Genomic DNA, 19,646 nt, shown 5'->3' on the forward strand with positions numbered 1-19,646 from the left:
AAATGTAAAAGTACCTTTTAAAATAGGGAGTTATTTCTTTGCCTGGTTTTGTCTTATTTTCATTGCAACAACACAGAATTTAGCGACTGTACACGCAAAGTATAGTTTTAGATCCTGAAGTAGATAGTTCACGTAAAAATTATCTGGATACCCAGGGAGTTTTTCTGTTAGGGGCAAAATGTAAATTGACCTGATATCCCTATAAAATTTACTATGTAGCAGTACATGTAAAATGGTTTCTATTTCCTCTTCACTGCATGGGCAGATATGCTCAGCTGTGGGGACTTTGTTGTATCTGCCTTGGAGTAGTGCAGAGGGGAGAACATTGAATCTGGCTTTAAAGAATTTGATTCTCAACTTAGGAAATGTTAAATTCGAAATGAGAATGGGCCCACAAGGGGCCTTGTCCGACCCAATTCAACTGGAAAGAGGAGTTAAACAGAGCTTTTTACTTGTTCCTTTCCTAGCTTTTATATTAATGATATTGTAGTGTCCATGAAATTCCATTTTTTTTCCCCTCCCCCTCGCTTAATAGATGGAAAATTTCAATGTTAATGTATACCAATGACATGGCTTTTACTTCCTGTACCAAAATTGGCCTTAGACATTTATTGGCCAGACTAACTGATTATTGTGAAAGGGAAAAACTGTGGAGAGAGAGAGATAGAGATGGGAGAGGGAGAGGGAGAGGGAGAGGAAGGAGAGGGAGAGAAGATACACAAACAAACTCAGGGCTCAGACCTTGAACAATTGACCTATCTTCTTTCAGATGTGTTTTCAAATGTTAAGGTTACTATTTTTGCTCTGCTGCCATTTAAACTTAGAAATAAATATTTAAATTCTGACTTTATCTTGTTTTAACCTACTTACATCTAATACACGTTCTTTATTTTAATTATTTATTTAGCAATTTTACTATTCTACTGTTATTTCATTGTAGTTTATGGTATGTTATAATCTGTGGTTACAACAGTAAACTTACTTACTATTGCCTTGTTAAGTCTTGGTAAGAGATGGAGAACTCAAAACATTAAAAAAAATGGATGAAGGGTCCAGGGGAGCTTTTTGGACTTTGCCTACTTTGAGTTCCTGGGAATTAATTAAATAAATAGCATGTACTTCCATGGGAAAGCATTTTCTTATGGCTCACTGAAGAGAATGACTGGTCAGCTTTCTTAAACAAAAGGGGTAAGGGACTGTCATAAAAGTACAAGATTTAAGAAACACAAAAAAGGGGGGGGAAGGTTAAGGCTGGCTTTTCTTTTATTTGGAATGCAATTTAAGAGAGAGAAATGGCCACTACTAGAAAAGCAATGAAAGAGGGAAAAAGAGGGTCATTGACTGATCAACCAGCTGAGATTACACCTGAGATTTTACAGAGGATGTTTAAAGAGATGGGAAAGACCGTCACATCTATAACAGCAGCAGTGACAGCCTCCATAGAGAAGAAATTGGTGAATTTGGAGGAAAGAATGAATAAGAAACTGGTAAATGTGGAGGAAATGAATATAAATTGGAAGAGTAAGCAATACAGGTTAAAGGTGAGGTTCAACAAATTAAAGAAAAAAGTAGAGATTTTGGAAACTAAGACCAAAGCAATAAGTCAAGAGATGGGAAATGATTTAGATAATTTGGCATTGTTAGAACTGAGAGAGAGGGAATTTAGCTTGAGGTTGAGGGCAGTCTCAGAAGAACCTGGGGAAGATGTAATGGACAGGATAGTTCAGGCTTTTACAATTTTTTGTGGACTGGAATGAAGATATGGAAGCAGAAACTGGATAAGGTTTGTAGAATTAATACAAGATACCCCAAACTGAGAAACATCCCAAGAGACATATCAGTGCAAAATTTTGTTAGGAAGAGAACAAGAGATCAGATTCTATAACAACACTTTAATACAAAGTTAAAAATAGGTAATTCAGGTGTAATCCTACTTAAATAAATACCTATTAGAATACTGTATAAGAGAAAAGATTACATCTTCCTGACTGACAGATTAGAAGAAGATACCATTTAGATGGGATAAATTGGAAGGAGTGATTTTGACTTTTAAGCAGAAGAGATTTTTACTTAATTCAGTACAAAAGGTGAGAGATTTTTTGGAAAGATAAGAGGTTGAACTGGAGGAGATACAAAAGATGTGAATGGAAGGAGGTACACAGTTAACATCACAAGAAGCTGAGGAAGATACCACTACATTAGGCACCACAAGTATAGACTTTTTGAAATTTATGAACTAAACATGGAGTTTAAATACCTAACATGGAATATAAATGGGGCAAATACCCCCCTGAAAAGAAAGAAGGTAATTCATTATTTGACGAAATTAACATTGGATGTAATTTGTTTACAAGAAACACACATAAGAAAGAAAGATATAAAAAAAAATGATGTATAAAAAATTGGGAAAGGAAATTATCTCAGCTGCTTTAAGTTAAAAAGAAATGGAATTGTTTTGTACATAAATTCACGACTGCAACCAAAAATGATACTATCTGATGATCAAGTCAGATATGTTAGAGTGGAGATTAATTTTACTAAAAATAATATCCTTTTAGTGGATATTTATGCTCCAAATGAAAATAAATTCCATTTTTCAATGGACTTATGGGAAAGTTAATGGAGCTGTCATATGAAAATTGGTGCCTATGGGAGACTGGAATGGAATAGTCTGCCCACATCAAGATAGAACATCAGCAAAAGGTATTGAAATGATGCAAGGCAAACTATCAAAAATATTCTTTGAAATTATGGATAATCTTGAATTAATTGATGTATGGAGACATAAAAAATGATAATTATAAATAATATACTTATTTTTCAGAAAGACATAGATCTTTCTCCAGAATAGACATGTTTTGGATTTCCAAAAGTTTGGCTACTTGTGTTAACAAAGTTGAAATATTGCCAAAGACTTTCTCTGACCATAATCCAGTGATTTTAATATACAAGAAGAAAGCTAGAACTTATACATGGGAACTAAATGAAATATTACTACAACATGAATTAATAGTGGAAGAATGTAAAAAAGAATATTAAATATTTTTTTGAGAATAACCTTAATAAGGCAATTGATATTAAAATAGTATGGGATGCCAGCAAAGCATTCATGTGAGGGCAATTTATTTAGCAGAACAATAAATTGGGGGAAAAAAAAGACAAGAAAATATGCAAAAGATTCTAAATGATCTAAAGATAAAAGAGGATGAACTAATGATATCTCCAAGGAGAAAAAATAACTCACAGCATATTAAACTCCTACAGCGTCAACTTTCTATGTTAATGGTGAGAGAGATGGAAATAAAATTGAATTAGTTAAACCAAGAAACTTTAAGGCAGCAAATAAACTAGGGAAATGGCTGGTTTATAGACTGAGAAAGGAGAGGGAAAATAAAATTATATTAAAATTACAAAATGAGAAAACTATGGTGACCAATAATGTATTTCATCAGTACCATACAATGCTATACAAGGGAGAAGAAATTTCATTGACAAGGGCAGATGAATATTTAAAGAAGCAAAATCTACTAAAGTTAACAGATGCCCAAAGACAAATGATGAATGGACCAATAGCAATAAGATAAATTTGTGATGCTATAAAGAGGCTGAATAAAGGTAGCCCCTGGTCCAGATGGATTATTGTCTTTTTATTATAAATATTTTGAATATGAGCTTTTAATACCTTTGCAAAAAATGATCAACTCCATTTTAGATAATGGAAACATACCAGATAGGTGAACAGAGAAACATACCAGATAGGTGATACCTTAAGAAGGACAGTTGTGGACTTTGTCAAAAAATTATAGGCCAATATTATTACTGAAAGGTGATTATAAGGTATTTGTGATGATTTTTGCTGAAATTTAAAAGGAAACTTTTAAAAATGTGTACTATTGGTATATGACATCAGAGAAATTGTCTAAGATGTATAAAGGTACTTCTAATCACTGTTGAAAAAAAACATGAAGGGACATTTTATCATGCATGGTGGACTTGTGAAAAAGTGAAAAGATACTGGATACAAATATATATGTTGATGCAGAGAGTTTTAAAGATTAACATTCCGATGAAACCAGAAGTTCTATTATTAGGACTTTTGGACACCCAACTAGAAAAGGCTCATGGACGATTGATTTTATATATGGTAACTGCAGTAAAGCTATTATATGCAGAAAGATGGAAGATTACAGAAACACCAATAATGGAGGAATGGATTGTGAAAATGGCTGAGTTTGCAGAAATGGCTAAATTGACTTGTTTGATCAAGGAGAGAACCACAATTACTTATATAAAAAACTGGAAACCTTTTACAGAATTTTTGCTGAAAAAGGATGAAAATGAACTGCTGATTTCAGGATTTATTGATTAAAAAGATTTGTTTATGGGAAGAAGGGAACTATGATATGCAATATGAGAGGGTGGAGATGGTAATTACTATGTCTATAACTGTTGCAAAGATCAGAAGTCACTTCTTTAGATATCTTTCTTTTTCTTTCTTTTTTGTTATTTAATTTTTCTTTTACCCTTTTAAACTCTTCTTTTTTAATTTTTTCTATGTTTCTGTAGTTTTGTTTTTGTTTTTGTTTTGTTTTTTAATCTTTGTAAAATCTTATTTTAATAAAAAAAAAACTATTAAAGAAAAAACATAAAAGGGGTCTGCCTAAAACATTATAATTCTAAAGCTGTGTGGGGGTAGGTTTTTAGAGACTGCTTGAAGGCAGGCAAACCATAATATTGAAATTTCTATTGGACTGTTCTTTAAGACAATTCCAAATTATCAGCCAAAGTCAAAAAGCTTAAAACTACAGAGAAAATGCATACCCATGTGCTGATCTCTGCTCTGATCACTCTCCCTAGTGGAAAATCACATTGGGCACACATTCTGCAACTTAGAATATAGTCCTTAAAATGTTTGACCGTACCTTCTTCAAGGAAACAGAAGAGTTGTAAGGTTCCAGCCGGTCTCCACATAAAAGCTTTGCATGAACCATAGCTGAAAATATGTTTAATGTTGCTAGTGAAAAGGAATAGCACAATTGGGATGGCTGTGCATCTATATCATGTCACAGTCCAGTGGGAGGGATTTTATTCTGAAAACAAAGCAGGATGATCAAGTCTCCCATCTGGGGCCATTTGAAGATATTAGACTGACACCAGATCTGGCACAAGGTTACTATTAGAGAGGAGACTGTTTAATCTGAAATATAAAAGATAAGTCAGCATAAATGCAATGCCAGTACTCATACTGTTTTATTCCAACACAAAACTTCTACTATATAACTTAGATTTCTTACTTATATTCTCACACAGACAAGGCACCCAAGATGGGAGAAAATCCTGCTGGTGTCCCTCCCTCCCTCCCTTCTGTTGGCAGTGGTGGCAAGCTGCCAAAGCTTTCTTGTTTAACTATTGTACTTATACTATATGCTTTCCGATGCCAAAAATACATGTTCTCTCCTTTTGGGTTTCATGTCTAGGAAGATGCTCCATCTTCATTGGTTATTATTAGGATAAATACTTTGCTATTGACTTATGATGGTGTCATCTTTACGGTATTTTCACTGTCAACTTCTCTCATAATAAAAAGTAGTTTTCTATTGTATTCCCTTTCCAGTCATGGTAGTTTGACCTTTCATAGCATGGCATTTGCTGACTAGGACGTTATGTTATATTGAGGCAGTCTCTCTTAATCTGATTGGTTCCCTTTTCTTAATGGCATGCTGTTTCAGGAATAAGATAGTTGGTGTAGATCTTCCATCACATTTTATTGACATTCCATACAGTTCATGAAATTACTTTCTGTTCCTTTTCATTTACCCTGTTTCTTTTCTTTTCTTTTCTTTCTTTCTTTCTTTCTTTCTTTCTTTCTTTCTTTCTTTCTTTCCTTTTGCCACTGTCTGCTTATAGCAGGCGTATCCAACCCATGGCCCATGGGCCGCATGCTGCCCTGAACAGCTAGTAATGCGGCCTCAAGGATGAAGCACACAAAGAGTAAAATTAGAATTAAAATTTCTGATGAGCACCTTGAGAACTCACTGATAATTGCAACCACTTTCATCGAACCAGAGATTGATGCATTAGTTTCACAAACACATGGTCAAATATTCCGCTAGTTTTATGTTGCCCTCTTTTAAAAAAAAACATATTTAAAAACATATTTTTAAAAAATGAAGTTTTGTTACTTACATACATTAACTATATTATGTATTTTATGTGTGGCCCAAGACAATTCTTCTTCACTAAATGTGGCCCAAGGAAGCCAAAAGGTTGGACACTCATGGCTTATAGCATTTTCCTAATCTCACTGTAACTATTTCTAAAATTTTCACTACTTACACTGTCATATACTAACATGGCTTTCTACATGACCTTTTGCTATAACTACAATTATATAAGTTGTGTTCATATATATGAGTGTATTAACATTAGGCCCACATGAAGTGCTTTATAGTTTCCTTTTCATGAAGTTATTTAAGCTTTGGAGACAACCTTATTCACTTTGCTGAAGGAAAAAAAAAACTTATCTGATTTGTTTTGACAAAGTGATTCAATTGGCTTTGAATCATTCTGAGCCAATGTTGCAGAAGAAGGTTTCACTTGGCATCATTTCTCAGCTGGTAAAAGGAAATTTCTGCTGCTCTATAGCTCTTGACTCTTCTCGTCAACTGCCACTGGTTGGGAGAGTTGAAGAGTGTGAAATTAGTTTTTATATGTTACTTGCTTGCTGCTTAGAGCTGGGTGTCATCCTTCAGCTGTGGGCCTTAGACCCCACTCTGCAGTTGCAATGTCGCCAGGGGTGTCAAGCAGGATGTGTCCATCACATGCCAAAGTGCAATAGATGGTGGGGCAATCCTGCCATGCATACCAAAGGGGATGAACATGAAGATCTCAGCATAGAGAAATATCTCAGAGGGTGGATGCATGGGCGTTTCTTAGCATGCATAAAGAGTATTCAGGCTGATCAGCTTGGTGCAGGCAGCAGAAAATCCTTTGGCATCACTTGCCCTCTCATGGACACAGCAAAGTACCTGAAAAACATTTTCATACAGCTTGGCATTCCCAAACTTCTGTCATTTGATGGATTTAGCAGCTGAGTAGCCAGGGTTTGGGTTGGATGACTCCAGAAGGCCCACCACCCATACTGGAGCTGCTTCATGTTATTGCAGATGCCCACCCTGAGAAATCCCTTCATCTAGCACTGCAGAAGTATCTTTTCATATTTCTCCACAGCACTCACTCCTCTTAATCTTATGTTATAGTATGAACCCTGCAGTCAAGGTTACTTCACAGTTAGAAGTAAAGCAAACTATTTCACAAAGTAGCTTTGCTGGAAATTTTAGTCAAAGTTCCATCAATGTAAAGCATTCACTTGAAGCTTTGCCCAGCCCTATTATGCATACATAAGTTGCATCCAATTCCCCAAACTCCTAAGAGCAAACAAAGCTATTTGAAACATCACTGCTTCCTGATCTATTTACATGAGTGATTAGAGAGAAACAGCAGTGAGCAGGACAACTTATTAATGCTAAGTAATCAGTCAAATCTATTTATATGCTGACACTACTAAAGGTAGAAAAGACCATTTTGGAATAAGAGTACTGCTTTTTCATTAAGCAAATTAGCCCCCCAGAGTCTTAGATGGGGGCGGAACATAAATTTTGCAAATAAATAAATGCTAAAGCAGTTTTCAGTGTTGCTTAAAACATTCATGGAAAATGAAATTTTTGACTGATCTCTATTTCCAAATTATCTCCTTTGCTAATTTATGGTTTAGACTTTTTTTAAAAAAGAAAACAAAGCTGCCACTAAAAAGCTTTCACTGTCATTTCAAATCAATATTTTAAGATTTATGAAGCAGGAAGCTCGGAACAGAGCAAACAAACAAGTTGCACCATTTTCACCAAATGCACACCTATTTTACAACCAAAATCTTCCGCATCATTATTGTAGTAAGAGAGAGTAAAAGAAAATTATCACAACTCTCAGAGAGAATTGAATGAAAACACACATACTCAATCAATGCTATGGAAGATGCTTACCTTTAATAATAATTAATTCTGCTAAAAAGCAAAAATATTGTTTATCTCCAGCTGAGACTTCTTGCTAGTTGTGTTTATTATTCACACTGTAATTCCAGAAGCACAAGAATTATTTACTTGAGAAAAAAACTGAACATTAAAAAGGTGCTAATATGTAAAGTGCTATAATTCATTCCTGCAGAGTTATCAAAGTAGACTCACAAAAGCTCACTTAACTTGAATAGGGTTATGGTCAAAGGATAATGGCTACAATGATTGTTCAAAACCTAAGCATAGAGGTGAGCTGTATTAAAAGTGGGCCAGGGGGAAAAAAAAAATCTCCCTTATTGTCTGATCTGCTGTATTGCCTGAATTCCAGGAATGACTTTCAGGAAATGAAAATTAGTGAAAGTCTTACAGGGCTCTTGGTTTGATGACTGGCATGTGAGTTTTTCTGAAATGCCACTCTCAGAATGGCAGGGACCACAGGATTAAAGAAAGTAAGGAAGGAATTGAATTAATTATGTATATATTTTTATTTCTGTAATTAATAAAATTCACACAGTATCAATTTTCCTATTAAGGTAGGATCTTTGTCTAATTTATGAATGTTAGGAAACAAATACACCATAAATTATTATTTAAACCTCTTTGATTTCTTTAAGGAATTCTGAGCCAGATTTCTCACTGAGTATTTCAATTCCCCAAAATCATTACAATGGAAATTTTCAGTTTCCTGAATTATGAGGCTGCCAATGACTTTGGTCTAGTGGTTAAGGCTCCAGGCTAGAAACTAGGAGACTGAGAGTTCTAGTCCTGCCTTAGGCATGGAAGCCAGCTGGGTGACCTTGGGCCAGTCACTCTGTCTCAGCCCAACTCACCTCACAGGGTTGTTGTTGTAGGGAAAATAGGAGGAGGAAGGAGTATTTGGTATGTTCGCCACCTTGAGTTATAGAAAATAAATAACAACAATAATAACAATAACAATAACAATAATAATAATTTGGAACTTGATTTGCATTTGGGAGTGTGAAAGATGTATGGGGTTAATCTGGGATAGAATTCTACTTAGCTATATTGATTCCATTTTCTCTGTAAATGAGGAATTTGAGCACTTACATATAGAAGGTTAAGGGATCCACACAGGTGCCAAGATGTGGCTAACACTGGAACCAAGCATTAGCCATTAAAGGAATTCTTTGAAAGCTAAGTGTTAACTGCTGTAACCATAAATAGAAGACTTTCTGGTTTCTTAGTAGCACAAGAAGAAATGAAACTGATTAGATACTTGTAATAGCCAATGCATTTTTTTTCTATATTTCCTTGATGTGAATTATCTACATAAACTTAGATAAACTTGTTTGACCATGTGCTTGAGGTCCTGCTCAAAGAAACTTTGCCAAACATGTTCTTTGTGTGCTTGACCAGACTATGCAGATGCCTGATAAAGGTATTTGAAATGTCACAAATAGTATCCTGGTTGAGAAGAGGGATGGACCTAAACCTTGTCACTTAGATGACTGAGAAGGCAGAAGAGTGTTGAAGGAACTCAGGATTTTTTTCTCCAATAGAAGACTCTCCAGCTTTCCCAAATGTGTTGGAGTTTATGTAGGCTACATTTCATCATCTTTTCTGTAGCATTTCTGTTTCCTTGCCAAGCAAGAGACTCAGAGATCTGCCCTGGAGACAGCTTACTTAAGAATGTGGCAATAGAGATGACGTTCGAAGCAAAACTTTATATGGAGTGTGAAATGCAGCATAATGATCAAGGTACTGAACTTTAGCAGTAGATTTTGTTGTCCTAGCATGTTTCTCAAATGAATATTTACTTCCCTTTAGGGGTCCTAACCAGCAGCATTTTGATTTAATTTGTTGTTGTTGTTGTTGTTGTTGTTGTTGTTGATGGGAGGCAGGGAGTCAGCCTGAATGTAAAAGAGCTGATTTTTTTTTTTAATAGAATGTATAAAAAAGTGAATGTTAAAATACTGTTCTGCTGTGCGCTCTCTCTCTATCTCTGCATTTGAACCTGTTGTTTATTCAGTCAGTCAGCCACTCACTCACTATTTACTATATTTATTTACTGTATTTCGGAAGTAACTATTTTTTTAAAGATGGGGAAAAATAAAGTTATTAATTCCAGAATGAGCATCATCAGAACTGCCAACTCTTAACCCAAAACCCACCTCAGAAAAATAATTATTTGCTAACTGAGAGAAAATCTAAAGCTCTTGATTTATTTAAAAGACTTTATAATACTTATAATCATATGTACCTTAACCCTTGGCAGCTCAATGAACAACAATAAAGACATAAAATCTACAACAGAAACTCCCAACACCCCAAAGGCAGCACCTCCCCACACACTCACATTCAACTGTATTGGGTTCTAGCTCATCCTACCACAATGCTTGTGGATGAGCCAGATCTTCAAGATCTGAAAATTTAGGAGACTGAGGGCCTGCCAGATCAAAGGGGAAAGCCTGTTCCCCAGGACAGGGGCCACTATGGAGAAGATGTGCTTTCTAGGTCCCAGGAAATTACAGCACTTAAGGGAAAGCACCTGGAGTATATCCACTCAGTCTAACCTGGTGAAATAGGCAGATACCCTCTGAGAGAGGCAGTCCCACAAATAATCTGGCTACATGCCATTCAGGGTTTTAAAGGTGATAACCAACAACTTTTCAGCACTTAGAGGGAAACTGAAAGCCAGTGCAGCTTGCTTAGCAGCAATGTAATATGGACAAACCATGGAATGCCCAAAACTATGCATCCTGCTGAATTCTGGACCAGTTTCCAGATGATCTTCAAGGGTAGTGCCATGTAGTGTGTGTTGCAATAATCCAGTCAGGAAGTGACCAGGCTATGAGTTACTGTGCACAAAGCCTCCTGGCCTAGGAATGGATGCAATTGATGCAAGAGATGATTCTGTGCAAAGAACCACCTGGCCACAGCTCCCACATGCTCCTCAAGCAGGACCCATGAGTCCATGAGAATTCCCAAATTGCACACCAGTCTTTCTGGGGGGGGTGCTTCCTGGCCAGTGTCAGAGACAACACATCACCACAACCAGGTGATGAAACTTTTCAAAAGTAGATATTCACAAAGGAGAACAAACTGCATAGAATGCTTATATTTAGGCCTTGGTTTCAGATTTTATGGCATTGAGAATCTCATCAATTGCCACAGAAGCAATGAAGCATGAGATTCCATATATATGCAAATACATGTTTACACGCACACACACACACACACACACACACACGTTAATTTCCTTGCAGCCACGCAACCACACACAATGTATGTACATTTCATGAAGAAAGGAAGACACCACAAGACATATTTTTCCTACTTCAAATAACCCTTAGCAGAATTGCTGCAAGCTTTCCTACTTCCTGCTTCATCTCAGTGACTTTTGCTGCTACAAAAATCCCATGCTCCTCAGCTTCCAGAGCAGTCCTCCTGTCACCTGACCAGTAGACTGTCAAGGAACAAGCATATCCACTGCAGGGAACCTTAGAATGATGTTCTTTTATATCACGTAGCTCAGCTGATTTGTGGATCCTCTACCGTGGAAAAGGGACAGCACCTTCCATCGCTGGCCACATAATGGGCATCAAGTGATATATGTGGTCTAAGAGGTAAAGATTGTCCTTTCAATAGCTGGAAATTTGTATATTGGGGGACGCGGGGACGCGGTGGCGCTGCGGGTTAAACCGCTGAGCTGTCGATCGGAAGGTCGGCGGTTCGAAACCGCGCGGCGGGGTGAGCTCCCGTTGCTCGTCCCAGCTTCTGCACACCAAGCAGTTCGAAAACATGCAAATGTGAGTAGATTAATTGGTACCGCTTCGGCGGGAAGGTAACGGCGTTCCGTGAGTCATGCTGGCCACATGACCCGGAAGTGTCCTATGGACAACGCCGGCTCCAAGGCTTTGAAACGGAGATGAGCACCGCCCCCTAGAGTCAGACACGACTGGACTTTACGTCAAGGGAAACCTTTACCTTTACCCTAATCAAGCCCAAGCCAGTTATCAAAAGCTTGGCAATGCAATTCAAGAGGAGTTAGAATCAACCCTTCACTTGCTGCTGATTTCATTTTTCCTATGCAATATTCTATTACAAGGGTGGGGAATCTGACTACTTCAAATATTTTGGGGCAACCAATCCAATCTTCCCTACGTACTGGTCATGCTGGCTAGGGCTAATCTTAGCTGAAGTACAATGCCATCATTCCTGCTTATAAGAAATATAGGAGACATTCTACAGCCCTTTAGGTTTTCTTTTTTTTTCCTCTGGAATTTCTCATCATGTTCAAGGGCAAGAATTAATCTACATACAGTCACTGGGAATCATAACACCACAGAGAATTCACTTTAAACTTTCTATTATTCATGTTTAGCCATGGGAAAACGAAAGTAATTACTCGTGTAACACATTGCAGCTTTTGAAAATTGAGTGAGATGTCTTAAGATGCTTTCACTGGTGCTTACTTGATCTAACATTCTTACACAATGACCTTGTCCTTACAACCAGAAATTTAAATCAGAAACAGTGTCACATTTCTTTGCAGTCTTTCCCAGCAGCTCTATCACCATATATTTGGATATCCCCTGCTCTCAATCTCACCCCTGACACTACTGATTTCCCCCCCCCCCAAACTACAAGCAGAGCTACTTCAATGGGCACATTTGACTTTTGTCTGACAGTCTGACTTCTAATTTTCCACATGGCTGAATAAGAAAAGGTATGGTTATCTTTAGCCCCTGGAGAAGAAATTGTGCAAGAGCTTGTCTAACAAAAGCTATCTCTTCCTGTTTTTAATACATTACTTTCTAGGTAGGAATGTCATTCTAACACAAAAAGAAGGTGGTCTGCAGTTTTTAAGAGTCTCCTAGTGGTTTAAACCAAGTTATATTGAGACTAAAGAGTGTGCATGGATTTTCTGTATTAACACCACACAAGTAATGGATTACATCCTGAGATTCCAGTGTATATTAGAGATTCCACTAATTATATTGGGTCCTCTCTTTAAAATAATTGGATATTAGAGATCTTCTCACTACCATATTCCACCCCTGGTTTTGTGTGCATTTCGACCTGAACTCTTTCCAGATATTATACAAAAACAATACAATACAAAACAACACATGAATCTAGCATGTTTGGAAAGTCATCATGATTTCAGGCACCCCATCCTCTATCTAGACCAAAGAGTCCAAAAGTTTTTGATATTGTGTTCCTTTCCCCCCCCAACTTTCATGGGAAGTTCCCCACATAAATGTCCATTAGGTTAGTCTGGCACTTTGTGCATGTGTAAAAATATACATATGGACTCCACCCCTCTCTTCCCAGTGATCTGTCCTGATCCTCTCATCAACTGCAATCTGCCTGTCTCACACTCATCAACCTTCCTATCTTATACCCACCAATCTTCTTACAGAATACCTGCAGGTCTTCTCACATATACCTGCCAAACTTTGCAGCATCTTTTGTCCCTCCTTTCCTCACCTTGACCACCTTCTCTAATCTTCTCAGTCTGTTACAATTTCATTTGAAAATTACTGGGGAGTGGGGGTTGTGTCTCCTAATTTCTTCACACATCCTAGGAAGCATGATATCTAGTTTGGGACCCAGATATAAAGTCTGATTCACCTCCAATGGAACACCTCCTCTGGCTGCTGAAGTTCTTCACATGATTGAATACTTTGGAAAATCCAAGTTCTCAATTATGTAGAAAACCTCCACATATAGTGGAAATTCCTCACTTCCTCACTCATCCACTGCTCCCCAGAGCAGGTAGATTTTTGCTGCTTTGTGTTATGCCTGAGAAGAGTTTTAGAAACAAGCAGAATATTTAGAGTTGTGAATACAGTCTTGTTCATCACTGACCTGATTACATTTCCTATTTTCTGAAAACAAGAAAAAAAAAATATTTTCCAATCTCAATTTCCAGCAGGGAACTATACAGTTATGGAAATTAACCATGACTGTTGTTTTTATATGATTCCTGTCTGTCTGTCTGTCTCCTACTGACCTACCTACTAATACTCCCTTAACTGATCTTCATAGCCCATTTTCATCAGCCCACTGACTGATTTGGAAGAACTTTATCATTATTACTGCTATTGGGAATAAAACTGATTCATCAAAACAGCTTATTTCAAGTTTACTGAACACCACAAAGGATGTATTTGAAAGATTGGATGCCAGATTTTCTCTGCTGGTGATGTAAAACATTTGAGGGGTCATTGACTCATGTGAGTTAATCCTGTGAATCATTGACTCTTTTTGGAATAATATTTTAATCTATATTAATAGATTTATGGGGATTTTTGTTTTAGTGTTAAAGATGTTAACGTTATATTAAATTATGTGCTGAAACTATGGAATTTGACTATGTTTGAGGAGTTATGGTATTATCAGGCCTGGGGTGTTACTAATAGAACTATTTTGAGAAACTGGAAAAATAGAATATTCCTTATATCAAGGATTGGATTCAAGAGATGCGTGACACCAATTTTTGAAAAGACTATCTATCTATCTATCTATCTATCTATCTATGAATGACTCAATATGTCTTTCTGTGACATAGATTTTATGGTATTTTGTGATGTTAGACAACCATTAATTATCTCCCCTGAAGATTTAGAAATCTATTTGACAGTTGATTAATATGCAACATAGATCGATTGTTTCCTCTCTTTATGTTCTTTTGTTTGTTCATTTGTTTTATTTTGTTTTTGTAGTTTTCATGTATTTTCTGGAAGGTGGGTTGTATTTTGTAACTTTTCTATTTCTTTCTGTAAAAATGTTAAGAAATATATAATAATAGTTTTTTGTTTTTTTTTAAAGACTGATATTGGGGAAGGATTCAGTGAAGGTAATCAACTAAGTTCTCCTTCCATGGATTTCAGCAAGTCAAGGGCAATTTATTATAATGGTTATATGCCTCTAATCTATTGATCCCCTGTTTACTTTTCTTCTCTAGATTAATCTCATTTCTATTTTCTTTAGATTAGGAAAGGAGTGCTGGCAAGTATGGTTCACTCTTCAATAGAAATTCAGATGCTGATAAAGGAAAGAAGGAAAGAAAAATGAATATGTTTGAGGTCTACCTACTATGATGCCCTCAGAAGCATTCAGAGTGTTCTCTTCTCTACCATCACCTAATCAATACAGTTCTTAGTTGAAAGTCAGCTGATAACTAACTGAACAGGGGTGCTGATTTTCCCCTTTCTTTTAGGAAAGATTTTAGCAAGGAAAGATATCAGTTGCTACTGAACCGTTAGCTGTCAGCTTAATACAATATAATAATTTGTCTTGAGTGCCTAGTGTACAAACATGCTATTGATGACTGTATTGCTAACACAGTAGTTTACTTTCTGTCTTGTAGTAGCTGCTAAATCTGAGGAGATGTAAAATATGGTAATAATCTGCATAAAAATAGAACAGTATTTCATACCTTTCAGCAATGGATTAATAACCCAATATTACATTTACTATTAAGCAGTATTTCATTACTGTGATGCAATACACTCTTATTACCTTATTATTAACAACAGGAAATAAATGAAAGTATTCAGCATTACAAAATTATATATTTTCATTTCTCCATTTTCTATTTTTACTTTAATTGATTTCTTGTGTTTAAAAAAAAAAAATCAGCCTAAACTAATGGCATGAGGCGACAGCTTAAAACCAGGAGCAGATCTGCAGTTTAAGGAAAATAGACCCATTAAGGGATTTCTCTGAAAACATAATGTGGGATTATTCCTAGTGGACTGCCCCCATTAGAGAGGATTGCACAGTTCAAGTTTATTTTCTTTGTTTTTTTTTTCCTAGCACTATAATTGACTGACTCTGAAAGGCCTAAAGAACTTTAGTCATATGACCAAATTCAACAAGCTAAATATGGTTCCATATAGCCATAACATTGTAAAACTGTATCATTTGTTTAAAAGATTTTCCCCAATTTTTCTACTCAGCAGTACACAAAATGGCTTACAGTATAATGGATGTCCCTCTGAATTTTAGACAATTGCCATCCCTTTATATTGCTTCAGTGCAAGAATTATCATCTGCTTCTTTCTTCAGTTCTGTTGTCCCACTTCATCCTCTGTATTTGGAATCCTTCTCCCTGTAGAAGGAGAGGTAAGTCAATGAAAGGCTAGAGATAGACCATCATTACCTCAACCTATTTCCGTATGTCTGTTTAAAACTGTGCTGTGAGAATTGGGCACAAAACCTGAGATGACATCTGAGCAATGCAGAATAAAGTAGTATTCTTATATGATTTGGAAACTATATTCATAGTTATGCAGTCCAATGTTGTACTAGCTTATTTTTTAGCCATATCACACTGCCAATTCAGTCTGCAATCAGCTACTATTCAATTTCTTCTCCCAAAGTACTATTGCCAAGTCAGCATCCCACCAAGCTATCATCTCTTAAATAATGATATTTGCATTTCTGTCCGTTAAATTTCATTCATTCATTCAACCCATTTTTCTAACCTATCAAGATCATTTGAAATTTGTTTCTATCTTCTAAAGGTAAAGGTTTCCCTTGACATAAAGTCCAGTCGAATCCGACTCTAGGGGGCGGTGCTCATCTCCATTTCTAAGCCTTGGAGCCAGTGTTGTCATAGACACTTCCGGGTCATGTGGCCAGCATGACGACTCGGAACGCCGTTACCTTCCCGCCGAAGCGGTACCTATCGATCTACTCATATTTGCATGTTTTCAAACTGCTAGGTGAGCAGGAGCTGGGACGAGCAATGGGAGCTCACCCTGCCGCACGGTTTCGAACCGCCGACCTTCCGATCAACAGCTCAGCGGTTTAACCCACAGCGCCACTGCGTCCCTATTCTATTCTATCTTCTAGGGTATCTGTAATCTGTATCAAATCTGCATCATCAGAAAATTCAGTATCATCAAATCTGTATCATCAGAAAATTTGACAGACATTTTCTCTACCTCTTCATCCATGTTATTGGACCCATGATTGAACTTTGTGGCACCACATTCAATATATCACTTATTTTTGTATTATGAATTTTGAACTAGCTCTGTACCCACTTAATTGCCATGGCCTCTAGCTCACACATAACAAGCTTCCTAATTAGAATATCATGGTGAACTATGTAAAATACATTCCAACAGCATTCCCCCATTCTACTCAAAAAGTTACCAGACATCTTTTTAAAATGCAAGGATACTTTTTCTTGACAAATCCTTGCTATTCTAGAAACTTCATTAGGCATGGCTGTCAGGCTGACTGATGTGTAGTTACTCTTTTTAAGAGGACAGAATATCTGCTACTCTTTAAAAAAAAGAGTTCCAAGATTTCATTATTTACATTAACTTACCCCTCCAATATATATATAGTATTTCTGAAAATGAAGACCAGATTGAAGCACAGTTCAAAAAAAGTGTTGGACCAAATATTCCCCTGAACCCATTATCCCAAGACTATTTTACCTTCTTGCATGAAAGAGAGGGATTGTCCAGTTGCTGTTGGTTATTTTTTAAGGGGGGAGGGAATGCATTACTTATTTTGGGGAAGTTAGAAGTATGCCCTTATGAGGAAAAGCTTCAGAAAATTTGAGTGGCTTTATTTATTTGTTTGTTTATTTGCTTGTTTGTTTATGTATGCCTGCTTTTAATTCCCAGACTTTTCTAATATGTTTGCAATAAGCAGATCAACTTGGTTTAAAATAACAATAAAACAGAGACAGAGGTGAAATCTCCAGATGTGTAATCTATTCTGTTTTGTGATTTTTGATGGAGGAAATGAATCCAAATGGAGCAAAAGTGAAATGAAATGTTTGTTTTTTTGTGGTATGATTATACATTATAATTCTCTGTAATTTGTTCTATGGATCTAGCTGGAAAATCTAGGGAAATCTACAAGTTACGGACCTGTACTTTTGGACAGAGTACCACCCCTCCAGATCCAGCAGGAGACTTTCCCATACAACATGTGGTTGTTGGAGAAACAGCATTCTCCATTAGCCTGAACTTGTTTCATCCCCTCCAGACTGTCACACCCTTAGATATTGGGTAAGACCTCCACAGCATCTCCTATTCAGTTTTGGGTAGAGATTTATAGTTGGGTAACATTAGCATATTAATAACTCTTCAGCCCAAACTGATTGGTGACCTGCCAAAAACCATTGAGGAGAGCACCAAGTCCTGTAGCACCCCATAAATAAGAGGCCACAGGGTGGACTGCTGATCCCCTGCCACTATTGACTGTTAACGCCCATTCAGACAGGAGTGGATTATGTAATACATTGCATCCAACTCCTAATCCTCCTATGTGGTTCAGGAAGATACCATGTTTGATGATATAATAATGGCAGCTGAGAGATCTAACACAACAGGGAGAGCTGAGTACACACCATTCAAGAACACTGGATATTACCCACAAGAATCACCTATGTTCTCTTGGAATAGTGGTAGCCCAGGACCTCTGTACATACTTTCTATGGGGTTCTACAGGCTCAGGAGGATCTGCACTGAAGGGTAGATCTTGAGTACTTCAGGTGCTTCACTATGTGTTCCAGTTTCACCAATAATATTTATAACTCACAGAAGGAACTGAATCTCTGTGGGAAAAGATCCAGAACCTTTACAGGTGAGTCCCACCATTTTCTCTAAGACCTTCTGAAAAAATGAAGTTTGGAGACTGGACAGAAAGTGTCTAGCACTTCAGGGTTGAGGGATGGCCACCTGACTTCAAAAGAGGGTACACCACCGTCTCCTTCAAGACAACCTTGCACCCTATAGCAGCCCACAAAGGAGTGGCCTTCAGAGTAACCCCCTTACTCCTGCCAATACCAACTGGAACCAGCCTCAAAGAAAAGAAGCCAACCACCGCAATACAGTGACCCCAATTCCCAACTGACAGAGCCAAATACTGTGCATAGATTTCAAAAACAAATATTAACATGTTCTAATTTTAATATAAAAATAGTATGGGTGCACATGATCACCAATTTCTTTTTAATTTAATTGTATAAGATAATTATTTTCCATTGCTAATAGGAATTATCTTATCTACTCAGTCATTTATCTTTCATAAGTTCATATTTTCAAGGTGAATAGATTTTAGTTAAGAAGATCAAACACACTGCTTCAGGAATGCTTTATAAATGTTGTCTAATATCTTAAAAGTCAAATTATAAATAAAATTACAAAATTAGTTAAATACCTGAAGGCAACAACTTCCATTTCTATAAGATGAATAATAATAATTCTTGTCAACTAAAGAATCAGGTCCACATCTTTAACCAAGCCAAGCCACAAAATAAAATATGAAATAAAGCAGAAAATCTGGAAGAGCTTGATTTCAAAAGGTCATTATTTATCACAATGGCCTTACTAAATTGTTTCAGCAACATTTGTGCTTCTTTGCAGAGGCTTAGTGTTAGGGTTTCTCAAAGTGCTTTATTCAATCAGACCTGAAACTGATGTCCTAAACTTGCTTTTAAGATGTCATGAATACCTATGAAAAATAGGGATTTTCTCTGCAGGTATGAAAGAAACCAGCACAAATGTGGAGGAAGATCATGGCAAACCACTGTGGTAAAGTTGCCAAGAAAACTATTAAAAAAATATAACATTCTGG

Source organism: Candoia aspera, chromosome 5 (genome assembly GCF_035149785.1).
Source record: "Candoia aspera isolate rCanAsp1 chromosome 5, rCanAsp1.hap2, whole genome shotgun sequence".
In the NCBI taxonomy this organism is placed as follows: Eukaryota; Metazoa; Chordata; class Lepidosauria; order Squamata; family Boidae; genus Candoia; species Candoia aspera.